Source organism: Emys orbicularis, chromosome 10 (assembly GCF_028017835.1).
Source record: "Emys orbicularis isolate rEmyOrb1 chromosome 10, rEmyOrb1.hap1, whole genome shotgun sequence".
Taxonomy (NCBI): Eukaryota; Metazoa; Chordata; order Testudines; family Emydidae; genus Emys; species Emys orbicularis.
The window spans coordinates 90,791,382-90,806,330 of record NC_088692.1 but is presented as its reverse complement, the minus strand read 5'-3'; the positions used below and the strand labels follow the sequence as shown (position 1 = coordinate 90,806,330).

General features: G+C 47.5%; 1 protein-coding gene across 1 annotated transcript in view; it reads left to right on the top strand.

The window, feature by feature from the left end:
* MAP1A (microtubule associated protein 1A) overlaps positions 1 to 14,949 on the top strand; it is a 113,822-nt gene that overhangs the window by 73,851 nt on the left and 25,022 nt on the right. The gene's annotated exons all lie outside the window — the stretch shown is intronic.

Genomic DNA, 14,949 nt, shown 5'->3' with positions numbered 1-14,949 from the left:
CAAGCTTTCTGGTTCAAACACTCTGATCTCAGGGACAGGCTTTATCCCACTCCCAAACAGCATTGATCCCACTGGGAAGAGCCCCCCAGGCCAGGCATCATTCCAGGCAGACCAGGGTCCCATCTTCTGTCCGCAGGGCCTGATGGGTTGGGGGGTCCCTCTTGCTGCAAGGAGACTGGTGCTGCTCCCCTCCTTCCCCCACTGCCCCATGGTTGCAGTTCAGCTGAATGTTCCTCCTCTCACATAGACGTTATTACACATAGGCAGAGGTCCTTTCATCCGCCCCTTGGGAGATGAGTAGGCACTCCTGTGCCCCATTTAGTCTGTGTGGGCACAGAAAGATGCATGGGTTTGGAGTTGTTCCTTCCCAGGCCAAAGCATCCATGAGAAGAATTTCCCGAGGTGAAGCATGCAGAGCACAGCCCCATTTGCTGCTCCTCCCCATGTCAGTGCCATGAGCACAGCATTGACCAGGAAGCTGTATCCTTAGCAGGTGTGGGGGGATGGGGGATGTATAACAATTCAAGCACAGGGGCTATGGGTGGTGAATGGCCAGTACAGGCAGGTAAAAGCAAGGGAGGGGATGTGCACTAGGACTGCAGCTGTGGCTGGTCTAGTGGGATTGGAGTGGGCATGGTGGATATTGGCCTAAGGGCTCTGGACAGTGGGTGGTGCATGGGAGGCATATGCAGAATTCAGCTGAGGGATTTTTCAGGCACATAGTCTCCTACAGGAGTTAGTCTTGTGTTCTTTGCGCACAGTCTTCCTCTTAGTGAGCTGCCCAGGGTCGCTGTGCCTCACAAAAGGAAGGGGAAACTGTTGAGTAAAGAAAAAAGTGATGTGTCTGTCTGGAAACAGATTATGAAAACAACAGGGGAATCTGCCTGCAGCCCTTGGCTGGTGGATGGTCTGTGTTACTGTGTGCCTGCCTTTGAATGGTCCATAGGATTATTAGTGTGGGGAAGTGTCTGTGTGGCCTCTGCCAGTGGGTATTTCATAAGGGGTGAGAGGCGGCCTGGGGATGCTCATGGGGATTGGACCTGTTGTCTGATGGCCTGTGAGCCAGGGGATGGTCTGTGGGGAATATGGCCTGTGGGGCAGCAGTTGGGAACCCCCTTGGCCACTGGGCAGTTTGTGTGGACTCAGCAGATGAGGGAGAGAAAAGAGCGATGAAGTGTTGAATCACTGCAAGTGCTTCTGGGGAGGGTTTGTTGGGATCGGAAAGGAGGGTTCTTTTCTCTTCCAAAGATAGTTTCAAAATTCATTAGACAAAAATGTGCAGTTGATTTGATTCCTCTGTCATGCCCTGAATTCCAGCACAGGCTGTGTGGCTGTTGGGAGGAAACCCTGGGGGAGGCACCAAGATACTTTGATTCTAATTCCCAGTTTGTGTCGTTTCTCTCTGCATCCCCTTTGAGCTGCTGATTGAATTCTCGGGATTCCTCCCACAAACACACATGCTTTCCTTCTGAGTGGAGTCTACGTCCTCTCAAACACACTCCTTCTTTAACTCATTAATGTACAGTGGCTGTGCTCCTGCTGGGAATGCCTCATTCCCCCCAAAGTGTCTTGTGGCTCCAGACTAAAGTCAGAACGTTTGCTCTCTGAGCCCAGCTCTTCAACAACCTTTGTGTATATCCTGGGCCTGAGTACCCCAACTCCTCTGCAGTCAGTGAGAGCCGCAAATACTTAGTACCTCTGAAACTGGCCTTTAAAACTTGCTGGGCCCATCTCTCAAATAGGGATTTTCCAAAGCATCTAAGTGACTTAGGGGAGCACAAGTCCCTCTGACTTTCAGTGGGCCATGTGCTCCTAACTCACTTTGGTGACCCACTAACATCAGAGGCCTGTCTCTGGCCTTTGAGTGCCTCGGAGGGAAGGTGCTGGAGAAGGACCTTGGATGATTATTGTTACTAAAGCGTGAGGCATTTCTGCTGTCTTCTGTCAGCACTAACTGGAGTACAGAATAAAGCCCAGTGCTGGAGGAGAAGACGAGCCAGTGTAAAGGGCTTTTGGGAAGCCTGAGTCTATCTGCTAACTCCAGTTACCTGAGATGTGGGCTCTTGTTAGTTAAATGCTTCAAGGTCTCGGTTTAACAAATTGTTTTTATTGAAGATATTCATCTAGCACAAACTAGTCTGTCTTATGGCCACTTTTCTTCTGAGAAGGAGAGGGGTCCAGTTCATCATTAGGGTGGACATTAACAGTGTTAAATAAAGAGACACCCTACCCCATGCAGTAACACACACTTCACAAGCTGAATTCTGATCTCAGGACAGTAAGGTTTCTCCGAAGCTGCCATTAGTGATGCACAATGAGTTTGCATTTTCTAGTACATTTCCTTGAGCAGCCGGTTCCTGTATCTAGGCACTAGTGCCCCCAGGGAAGTTCTTGCTATTCTTTTCAAGGCAGAGATCCAGTTTGTGGAGGCTTATGCCTGTTTTTCATAATGTACCATACATACAAATAGATCATACCAATTAGATATTGCCTTGCTTTTTGGCAAGTCCAGGTCATTTGCTTCTTCTAATGGTCTTGATAATTCCTAAAAAGATTTTGCCTACATTCCCTTTTCACCTGCCCTTTCTGAACTTTCTTTCATGCATCCTGATCCAAGTGCCTCACCCCTGTCTGTAACAGATGGGATCCAACACAGAATCTTAGATGATTAAAACTAGAACAGAATAGCCCTTAGCATCTTTATTTTTGTATGTTGCTTGACTGGTGTCTGAGCCTTTCAGAAGACACTTGTGATACCAATCTCTAAAAGGAGAAGCGGGAGAGAAGCCAATAATTACAGGCTGGTCAGCTGTGTTCCTGGAGGCCTCCTAAAATGGCTTCTTATAGATAAACTTGGATAGAAATGGGAGTTCTGCCCAGAGCTTATGAGAAAGAGATCAATTCAAACAAAGCTGATTGCAATATTTGGAGGAAGAACACAGAATATAGGTGATAGCTGGATCAGTGGTTTACGTTCACCTGGAGCCTTTTGCAAGATACACATAGGTGGATATCAAATGAGATTACAGGTATAGGCATCAGCAGTAAGACAATGAGATGGCTGGAGAGTTGATAGGCAGGAAGTGCGGAGTACAATCTAATGGCAGTGAGTCCTCATGCAGAGGAGTAATAAGTGGGGACCCCTTGCCCAGGGCTCGGACCTAATGCAATTTATAATACATTTAAGAGCCGTTGAAAGTAGAACTAGTTGTGAGGTCATAGAATCATAGAATATCAGGGTTGGAAGGGACCTCAGGAGGTCATCTAGTCCAACCCCCTGCTCAAAGCAGGACCAATTCCCAACTAAATCATCCCAGCCAGGGCTTTGTCAAGCCGGGCCTTAAAAACCTCCAAGGAAGGAGACTCCACCACCTCCCTAGGTAACGCATTCCAGTGCTTCACCACCCTCCTAGTGAAATAGTGTTTCCTAATATCCAACCTAGACCTCCCCCACTGCAACTTGAGACCATTGCTCCTTGTTCTGTCATCTGCCACCATTGAGAACAGCCGAGTTCCATCCTCTTTGGAACCCCCCTTCAGGTAGTTGAAGGCTGCTATCAAATCCCCCCTCATTCTGGATATTTACAAGCAATACAGAGTTCAGGTGGAGACTTCACCCCATGCAGGAAGATTTGGAGAGGTTTGGGGAAATGGGCGCACACAAATGGATTATGACTTCGGGATCAGGAAATGTGAAGTTAGGTATCCAGGGAAATTCACCTAGATGGCAGAATCTTCATTCAGAGAAGAGGAGGGTGACGGTGGAGCAATTCCATGAGGTTTGGGAGTTCAGGTCACAGTGTATGGCTGCAATATGGTACTGTACCTCTATCTAAAGCAGTGACTCTCCCCGGGGGGTCTGCCCTAGGGGGTGAAGCATCTGTCAGCCTCTAAGCAGTGATGCTTCCCTGCCACTTTCAGTCCAGTCCAGGTCTTGCTGAATGATTCTAGAGCAGGGGTTCTCAAACTGTGGGTCAGGGCCCCATTTTAATGGGGTCACCAGGGCTGTGTTAGACTTGCTGGGCCATGGGGCTGAAGGTGAAGCCCAAGCCTCATCACCTGGTGCCGAAGCCCAAGCCCCACCGCCCAGGGCCAAAGCCAAAACCCGAGGGCTTCAGCCCTGGGTGGCAGTGCTCAGGTTACAGGCTCCCCACCTGGGGCTGAAGCCCTTGGACTTTGGCTTCCCCGCTCTGGGGTGGTGGGGCTTGGGCTTTGCCTCTCCCCTCCCCTGAGCCGGCAGGGCTCGGGTGGGCTCAAGCTTTGGTTCCCTCCTCCTGGGGTCATGTAGAAATTTTTGTCAGAAGGGGGTCACGGTGCAATGAAGTTTAGAACTCCTGTTCTAGAGGCTTTTTTACCACCTAACTAAAAAACAAACCCAATAGAATCCTAAGCCCTCTTTTTCCCTTGTGTGGCTCTTTTCAGGTTCTGATAGTGGGCCCACCGCAATGGTGTCTGAGCACTATGGTAGCTGGGCTCCATGTGGCTGGCTGTCAGACATTTATGTTGTGCCCAATACCATGCTACTCTGTCGTGCCTGCTCAGGGTTGCTCCTTGTCATGTGTTTCTTTGGTGTAAATTCCCCCATAGTCAAATCTGGGGATGACATCTAACTTGGAGGAAGAAATAGCCTATTGCCACCTGGTTTCCACTCACCTAATCTGTCTGGGACACAATAGGGGAGGACAGATTATGGGGCACCCATTGTTCCAGCAGCATCTGCAACATGTGGTGTCAGCAATTTGTTAGTCTCTAAGGTGCCACAAGGACGCCTCGTTGTTTTTTCAGTGCAGGTGAGTGGATCTAAGATCAGGGCTAGATTTGAGTGCTAATGCGGTGGGGGGAGCCAGCATGGTCAGAGAGGATGAGGAAAGTGAGTCCACCTGTTGTGAAGGGAGGGCTGGCATAGCTCAGTATGAGGCAAAGGGATGTATATGTAGAGCCCTGCACGGATACAAAATTTGTATTTGCATCCGATCCGTGATCCGCAAACATGGTCCGTGGATGTCCACAGATGTAAACGGATATCCACAGATTTGCAGGGCTCTAGCTATAAAATTTGGATCCACATCCATCCACGATTCACAAACATGGGCCATAGATATCCACAGATATAAAGTGGATATCTGAAGGTTTGCAGAGCTCTATGTATATGCCTGACGAAAGGCATAGACTCAGGTGCATTGTCCCCACTGTGATGCATGGGGGAGGGTGAACCCAGTGCTATGCGGGCTTGAGGGAGCACCTCTGGTTCTCTCCGGTTGACACATTTTCATTACTGAACACTGAATAACAAGGCATTTGCTAATAGAATGGACATGGGTGACCCAAGTGCTATGCGCATGTATATAACCTTGTAGACATAGGTGAAAGGGTGCCTTGCACATCAGGCTGTAAATCAAACCCCAGGAATCCAGACCATGCAGGGTGGCACCCAAAATCCAAGCATGCAAAGTTGGAAGAAATGACAGAGGCAGAGGATAGCTGGTGTCAAGTCAGAGGCTGGTAACTGAGGGAAGTGGGCCCTCATGTTTCTCTTTCCTTCTGCCATGGTTAGTTTATTGGCTTCATTTTAGATGTGGATGACATTCTGCATAGTGCATTCTGCAGAGTTCCCAGCATGCAGCAGGATGAGAGGCTTGGAGATAAGAAAAGCTAGTGAGGAGGGAGCAGTATGAGGAAGTATTAACATCCATGAGTGGGAATGAGTCTTGGGGCATCTGAACAGACTCCAAAATGCAGTAAGCAACGAGAGGGTTCCTAGGGAGCCTTTGCCAAAAATATGCCACCTGAAATTTGCAAACTGGAGGGAAACTTGGGGTGATTTCCCTGCTTCTGATAATCATCCCCTCCATTGATACAGCTAAATCCTTCCTGCAAGAGAGAGCTTATATGTGAGGATCATAAACATACTGTTGAAGAGCACAGTAAAGCACCAGATTTCATCAGGTGACAGGTACCTGTATTTTAAAAAAAAGATCCCTAGGGGAGGGACACTTATTGGTCATTCTACAAGCTTCTCACCCCACCTTACACTTCAGATGAAACAAGATGGATCCTGGGTTGTACCATCAAAACACTCAGGAGCAAAATGTAATATTCCCAGCCAAGTACATCTTTATCAAGAAATGTTGCACAGTTGTGTTGCAGCATTTCTTGGTTCTGCTGATAAGAAAGTGTCATTGCTTAAATGCAAAAACAATGAATTATTTCATTTGCCTACTGTAACCTGGCACATGGAATTTATTTCAGGATTAAGAGGGATATTTTTGTGGGATCCCCTTGTTAAGATATTGGCAACACATCGTAGATACAATTCCACTGAAAAGGAACAATATAAGAAGCTAGCAATGGCCAGCATGATCCTCTCAAGGTCAGTAAACACCTATCATGGGACTGGAGGAGTAGGAAGGCAACCAGACAAGGCAGAGTCTCATGGAAAAGATGAAGGTTGCAACAGACACAGCTAATGCCACAGGGAGGAAGGGTGTGAGAGGGTTTTAACAAGCCCCAGAAGGGTGGGGAATGAGGCGAAAAGGCTGGCTCATTAATAAAAGGGAGATTAAAACAGTTGTTCTCAAATGGCTGAGTCATTGAATTGCTTTTTTAAAATGGTCTATAACAAAAAAGTGAGACAGACTAGTCAAACAGCATGAGCTGAGAAAGAGAGAGAGAGAGATGGGGTCTCACCACTCCATAAAGCTTGAATCGATCGGGGGTCCCAGGTGGTGGTGGTAGCTGAGGGTCCGGAGTGCTGGAGTTAGGCAGAGCTCCCAGCACGATCAGTCAGAAGAAGATGAAGTCCCAGTGGAACTGATGCAGATTTTGGATCCAGGCATCAGAGCACTTACTTGAGCATAGGTAGGAGTTTTTGTAGAGAAACAACAATGCTTCAAGGGAGAACACTAGATTTGTTTATGTGTAAACAAGGGAATATACCAAAGTTGTTTTGTTCAGGCTAGACCATGGGAGCTGATCATTCCTGGCTTTGGGCGGTGTTCCTTGGAGGGCGCTCACAATGCAATTAGGGAGCTTCACTATTTTGGATTCCATTGAAGGATTTATTACTAGAATTGGTCTGATAACTGCTGAGCTGGGTGTGTGCAGGTGTGGGTTCATTAACATCTGGAGCAGAGATCCCCCATCATCCAGTGCTTCCCTACTTTTCTGGTCCCAGAGTTCCGGTTATTGCCTTGGAATCTCTGTTCTCCATTCTGTATGCTAATGGAGATGCCTCCTTGTCCCATCTTCCATGCAGCTAGGGGAGTTTCCTTAATCCTGTCATCCTTATCCCAGGGGTTTAGGTGTGTCTTCCACATCCTTTTCATTGCTTTTTGTAAGTCTTTCTTCTGATGCAGATTTGGTTCAAGCAGAGGCTGGGGGAGGGTGGGGTGGGGGGGAGGTATTTCATGAGTCAGACAGGCTGGGTACTGCGCCCTGGTTCCCCAAGAACAGAGAGCTGCTAGGTAACAATGTCATCTCTTCTCGCTTCTTTTTTCTCTGTGACATTCCTACATGCCACCTCTCTAGACTCACTGTGTACAGTGCTACTGCCCATTTTCTCATTGGACAAAGCACTACCACCTAGCCTGAGTTTAGGAAAGCATTGATTTTAGTGGGACTTTAGCACATACTTAATGCTTTCCTGCACTAGGGTCAGAATATGTCATCTCTCTGCTTGCATGTTGTATCCTGTTTTCCCACCGTTTGTCTTGTTTTTTAGACTCTAAGCTTTTTGGGTTAGGATCTGTTTCTGACCACATTAAGGGGCTCTGATCCTGACTGGGACCTCTAGGCACCACCACAATAGAAATACTTAACAATCATCATCATCATTATAGCTCTGCAAAGTACCATGCACATAATAATATCCCCATGTTCAAACACCAGTGACTCTTTATTCATTTCTGGATCCAGGTCAAAATCGCCCTCATTTTAGAACCCTCCATAGTCTTGTTCCTACACATTTCAGAGACTATCTTTGCTGCATTTCTCTGCTCATCTAGCATTGTGATTTAGCATTAAGTCCCAAGCAGACTGCAAAGAGCTACAAAAGGATCTCACAAAACTGGGTGACTGGGCAACAAAATGGCAGATGAAATTCAGTGTTGATAAATGCAAAGTAATGCACATTGGAAAACATAATCCCAACTATACATATAAAATAATGGGGTCTAAATTAGCTGTTACACTCAAGAAAGAGATCTTGGAGTCATTATGGATAGTTCTCTGAAAACGTCCACTCAATGTGCAGCCACAGTCAAAAAAGTGAACAGAAGGTTGGGAATCATTAGGAAAGGGATAGATAATAAGACAGAAAATATCATATTGCCTCCATGGTACGCCCACATCTTGAATACTGCATGCAGATGTGGTCGCACCATCTCAAAAAAGATATATTGGAATTGGAAAAGGTTCAGAAAAGGGCAACAAAAATTATTAGGGTTATTGAACGACTTCCATATGAAGAGAGATTAATAAGACTGGGAATTTTCAGCTTGGAAAAGAGATGACTAAGGGGGAATATGATAGAGGTCTATAAAATCATGACTGGTGTGGAGAAAGTGAATAAGGAAGTGTTATTTACTCCTCATAACACAAGAACTAGCGGTCAGCAAATGAAATTAATAGGCAGGAGGTTTAAAACAAAAGGAAGTATTTTTTCACACTACGCACAGTCAACCTGTGGAACTCCTTGCCAGAGGATGTTGTGAAGGCAAAGACTATAACAGAGTTCAAAAAAGAACTAGATAATTTCATGGAGGATAGGTCCATCAATGGCTACCAGCCAGGATGGGCAGGGATGGTGTCCTTAGCCTCTGTTTGCCAGAAGCTGGGAATGGGCGACAGGGGATGAATCCCTTGATGATTACCTGTTCTGTTCATTCCATCTGGGGCACCTGGCATTGGCCACTGTCGGTAGACAGGATACTGGGCTAGATGGACCTTTGGTCTGACCCATATGGCTGTTCTTATGTTCTTATTGACCTCTGGCCTATCCCGTCACTGTTAGTATGACAGCCTTGCCCATTGACTGTTATCATAGAATCATAGAATATCAGGGTTGGAAGGGACCTCAGGAGGTCATCTAGTCCAACCCCCTGCTCAAAGCAGGACCAATCCCCAACTAAATCATCCCAGCCAGGGCTTTGTCAAGCCCGACCTTAAAAACCTTTAAGGAAGGAGATTCCACCACCTCCCTAGGTAACCCATTCCAGTGCTTCATCACCCTCTAGTGAAAAAGTTTTTCCTAATATCCAACCTAAACCTCCCCCACTGCAACTTGAGACCATTACTCCTTGTTCTGTCATCTGGTACCACTGAGAACAGTCTAGATCCATCCTCTTTGGAACCCCCTTTCAGGTAGTTGAAAGCAGCTAACAAATCCCACCCCCCCCACCCCCATTCTTCTCTTCTGCAGACTAAATAATCCCAGCTCCCTCAGCCTCTCCTCATAAGTCACGTGCTTCAGCCCCCTAATCATTTTTGTTGCCCTCCGCTGGACTCTTTCCAATTTTTCCACATCCTTCTTGTAGTGTGGGACCCAAAACAGGACACAGTACTCCAGGTGAGGCCTCACCAATGCCGAATAGAGGGGAATGATCACATCCCTCGATCTGCTGGCAATGCTTCTACTTATACAGCCCAAAATGCCGTTAGCCTTCTTGGCAACAAGGGCACACTGTTGACTCATATTCAGCTTCCTGTCCACTGTAACCCCTAGGTCCTTTTCTGCAGAACTGCTGCCTAGCCACTCGGTCCCTAGTCTGTAGCAGTGCATGGGATTCTTCCATCCTAAATGCAGGACTCTGCACTTGTCCTTGTTGAACCTCATCAGATTTCTTTTGGCCCAATCCTCTAATTTGTCTAGGTTCCTCTGTATCCTATTCCCACCTCCAGCGTATCTACCACTCCTCCCAATTTAGTGTCATCTGCAAACTTGCTGAGGGTGCAATCCATGCCATCCTCCAGATCATTAATGAAGATATTGAACAAAACTGGCCCCAGGACCGACCCTTGGGGCACTCCGCTTGATACTGGCTGCCAACGAGACATGGAACCATTGATCACTACCCGTTGAGCCCGATGATCTAGTCAGCTTTCTCTCCACTTTATAGTCCATTCATCCAGCCCATACTTCTTTGACTTGCTGTCAAGAATACTGTGGGAGACAGTATCAAAAGCTTTGCTAAAGTCAAGGAATAACACATCCACTGCTTGCAGCTGCCAAATAATCCCAGTACATTTGGGCCTCATGTGCTGGGGCATAATGTCCTGGGACAAAGGTGATGTGCTGCTTTCTCTGTGGGTCTAGCCACCTCAATCCCAGAAGAGCAACAAAACTGAAAGGGAAGATCAAAAGAGTTTCTGATATGTATCATCTGGCCAGACACTGAGAAGAGTGTGAAAAACACGTTCAAGTTTAGAGAGGAGGGAAAATCCAAGCAGGAAGAAGAATTATTTGGGGAGGTCCAAGACATGTAAACTCTGGGAATGGGTTGAAATTAATCAAAGGAAACTTTAGGCTTTCCAGAAATACAGCTGACAGTGAAAGGGATCCAGATGGAGGACCATTAAATTTTACATTTCCCTATCTGTAAAAATGAGAGAACCCTTCCTTTCTCTCACCCTTGGTCTGTTTTGTCTATTTAGACTGTGAGCAATTTGGGGCAGGGTGTGCCTGTGTCCGTGTCCCCAGGGAAGAGTACAGAGTCCCATCACTTGAAAAACTGGGACTGAAGCTTGGAGAACAAACTGAAGTGAACAATCATGCCCTGCACCAGTAGGGGTTGAGCTAGATGTATCCTTGTAGTGCTCTTCCACCTCTCTCTCATCCCTCAACCTGTGTGGGCTCTGAGCACCTGAGCTTCTTCAAGAGAAAAGATGGGGGAGGCTGCTGCAAACCTCTCCAAAAGCCAGAGTGAGAAGTATGTATTGAAGAAAGCAACAGGTTCTGAATACTACGCAAAAGAGCAACCACCACACATGTTCCTCTTCACTTTCTGTTCCAAAATTTGTTGTGTTGCTGTGGGGTTGTTAAACAGCTGCTGTGCCCTCCCCGAGAAGTAGCTGCAGAGTGAGTGAGAGAGAGAGAGAGAGTGAGAGAGTGTGTGTGTGTGTGTGTGCGTGCATGCGTGCGTGCATGCATGTGTGTGTGTGCGCGCACCTTGGGATTCTTCCTGATGACTGCTTATATCTGTACCATGCCTTTCACCACAGTCGCAGTGAGATATAACATTTATCTCCAATGCTGATGGTGCAGCCAATACGGGCATTACATTGTCTTGGAATCTGAATTCATTATGTTGCTGATACCCTTGGGGAGTGTGGGACACCACCTCCTAGAGTTAAGGGAACTAGAAACCGGGAAACTGGCCTGATTTCCAGTTTGGGAGTGGGGAATAGAGCTCGGGATATGTGCGTGAGCCTTCTCCACACAGACAGATTCCTGGGAGAGGAGATAGAGATGGAGAATGGGATAGCAGCCAATGCTGGGGCTCAAGCCAGCACTGTGCAGACTCCCATTTTTCTTCAAAAGGTCAAATGACAGTCAGATGTTTCTGTTTGTTTTCTCTCTGATGTCTGAGCAGTGGCAGAGTTATGCTGCTTGCACAGGGCCAGGCTGCCTCGCACAGACATGCCACTCACCAGCTAGCTCCTGCTGCCAAAAAACAGATAGCACAGTTCTGTTTAAGATGGAATTTGCCTGCCAAGGATCTCGCCTTTCTGGACTCCACTACAACCCCTCAGCAGGCCTGAGGCACAGCCCTTCCCCTCTCAGACCCACTACAACCCCACAGCTGGCTCAATGCTCAGCCCCTCCCCTCTCAGACCCATTACAACCACCCCAGCAGGCCTGAGGCACAGCCCCTCCTCCCCTCAGACCCACTACAACCTCACAGCTAGCCCAATGCTCAGCCCCTCCCCTCTCAGACCCATTACAACCCCCCCAGTAGGCCTGCCTGTCTGGGTTCTTTTCACAGGCCTGCTGATGCCCCTCACTTGTGACTTTGAGCACCCCTAATGCCTGGCAGTATGGCTCTGTCATGAGTGCATGTCTGGCCCCCATTACTGCATCATCTGAGCACTCCACAATTGTTAATGTAGTTACCCCTCTGCTGAAGGGCAGGGCTCTTCCCCCATTGTACAGATGGGAACCAACACAGACAAGCTAAGTGACTTGCCCAAGTCACATAGGCAGTCTGTGGCAATTGAACCTGGATCTCCCAAGTACCAGGCTAGTATCCTAGCCACTGGGCCATCCTCCCTCTTAGCTCTAGAAATTCAGAGTCCCACCAAGTTAGGGAGCAACCTCTCCAGCATGGGTGGGGCCCTCTGCCCCAGTGTGGAGCCACCCTTTCCATCAGCACAGGGCCCCCATAATGGGCTAGGGAACAGCTTGTCCTGATGCTAGGTTTGCAACCTCCCCTCTGGCAGTGCTACCCCATCTGTGGCTGACAGCCGATCCTTGGGCTTTCTTTAACGCTCCCAATAATGAGTCAACCTTGCATGAAGAGAGGGGAAGGTGTGTGTAACATATGGGATAAAAGCAGGAACCTTCCTCAATATTCTGTGCAAAACCTTTTTCCTGGCCTTTATAATGACTCTCTCCAGGGGCTGCTTCCTTCTGTTTGCATTACAGTGCCAGAGTGGGAATTAATGTTGTTCTTCCTCTGAACAGACCCGTTTTGGGACTGAAATATTTTTTTCTCTGGCACTGAGGAACTAGTTGGAGATTTCTCAGCGTCCTTATAAAAGAGCCAGTTACCATCTCGGAGGGATGATGTCATTTAAGAATGAAGTAGATGGAAGCCTTTCAGCTTGCAGAAGACCATGCTAAATTATGCAAATATATGCACCCAGTGATCACTCATGCAAAGCCGGGGCTGTCTTCAAAGGTGGCCTTTTGTTTATACAGATTCAGAAAGGCCTTGAGTCCTGTAATGTGTGCCTCAGATCCATGCTGAAGTGTGGGAGAAGGCTGAGCCGCTGCAGAGGTTCAGGGCCTCACTGCAGGAAGAGCTTTTTGAGGAGAAACTCTAGGAGAGGAGCAGATGTGGGGAAGGCTATCACAGCGGCTCCATCTTGTGAGAGATTGGGGAGTCAGCGGAAGAGTGTATTTGCATTTCCTTGCATCATGTGTCTGGGAGGTCCCCTGGTGTCACATGACCAGCATGTAAATGTTTTGTAATCTCAAGTCAATATGTCACAGAAGTTTTTTTTTTTTTTTTAATTTTAAAGAGACAGTATGTCCTAATGAGACCAAACATCTGTAGGGTGACAGCAAGGGGTGTGTGTGTGTGTTAGTGCCGAGGAGGAGAGAAATGGGTTCTGACCGTGCAGGAGGGGAATAGTTCAAATCTAACCATCCATAAAAAATATGTGTACTGCATGCTTGTGTACAGCAGACAATCCCAGCATTACTTACATCCCAAACTGCTTTGTGCAGCCCGCGTTAAAAATTCAGCTCTGCTGTGTCTTCATGTAAGCTAAGAACTTGCTCAGTGTAGATAGAAGATCAGATGCTTCCAAGGTATAAATACAATCCTTCTAGCAGCAGACAACAGCAGAGCTCAAGTGCCATGGGGGGGGGGGGGGGGGGGGGGGGGGGGGGCTTGGAATATGGAACTGAACTGGGAGCATGAGGGGAGCAAGAAAAATCTCCAGTAAGTAACTAGGAAACCTTAACTGTCCTTTCTTCCTTCAGGGACAAAATAAAATCATACTTATAGCAAGTCTGCCGTGTGGTCTCTGGCTTGCCCAGTGCCATGTGAAAAGGTGCTGTGCTGCAGGGAGCAGGTGGGTGACTCAGTAGAAGGCACTCTCCCATTTGAGTCAGCACTGACCCTAATGCCCTAGCACAATGCTAGGGGGCACCAGACTATAGTGAGTGGTGTGGGTGACTCACAAGGTGGTCTCTCCCTTCTGATGCAGCACTATTCCCCAGTGTGGTACTAGGGAACCCTGTGCTGCAGGGAGTGGGGTGATAACTCAGTAAGGGGTGCTTTCCCCTCAGTCAGTGCTGACCCCAGTGACCCAGCCTGGTGCCAGGGGTACCCTGCTGCAGGAAAGGATATGGATATGTCAGTACGGGCACACTTTCCATGGAGTCACTGCTGTCTCCAGTGCAGTGCTGGGGAAGTTTGTGGCACCAGGAACAGTGTGGGTCATTTAGTAGAGGTGAGTTCACCTCTGAGTCAGTATTCACCCCTGGTCCCCAGTCTGGTGCTGGGAGATGGTGTGCTGCTGGAAGTTGCTGGGTTTTAGCTAAATCAAAGCTGAGGTCCTCATCATTTGTGGTCATTAAAGATCCAGTGTCACTTTTGTGAGAGTCAGGATATTGAGGTCATGGTATGGCAGTAACTGCGGCAAATTGTCCCCTGTAGTGTCAGCTGGAGAAGTTCATCTTCGCTTACCGTCTATACACTGTTTTGTAGTGCCAGTGGCTGCTGAATTCAACCCAAGAGGCTGCTGCACTATAGGGGAAAGGATCCCTTCACAGATAATCTGTAAAACTTCTTGAGATCCTTCAGGATTGAAGCTACAACTAGAATTACCTTCTGGTACAATCACTCAAAGCTGGGTGACTCAGCACATAATTCATGGAAAGAAACTGCCCTTCTCTGGTGCTGCTCCTCCAACAAGACTAAATCAGAAGAACTGTGTACCTGTATACATAAACCTTCATCGGCACATATTATATATAGCCCTTTATATGGGGTGGGAGGCAAAGTATTGTCATGAATCAAAAACTATCTAAGAGCTAGGAAGGAGAATAGAAATAAATGGTCAAATTTCATCATGGCAAAAGATGACCAATGGGGACTTCAAGATTCAACATTAGGTACAGTGTTGTTTAATCTATTAATGCTCTGGCAAAGGGCATGCACAGTGAGCTATCAAAATTTACAGGTGACACAATGTTATTTAGATCCAGAGAAGGGTGTTAGG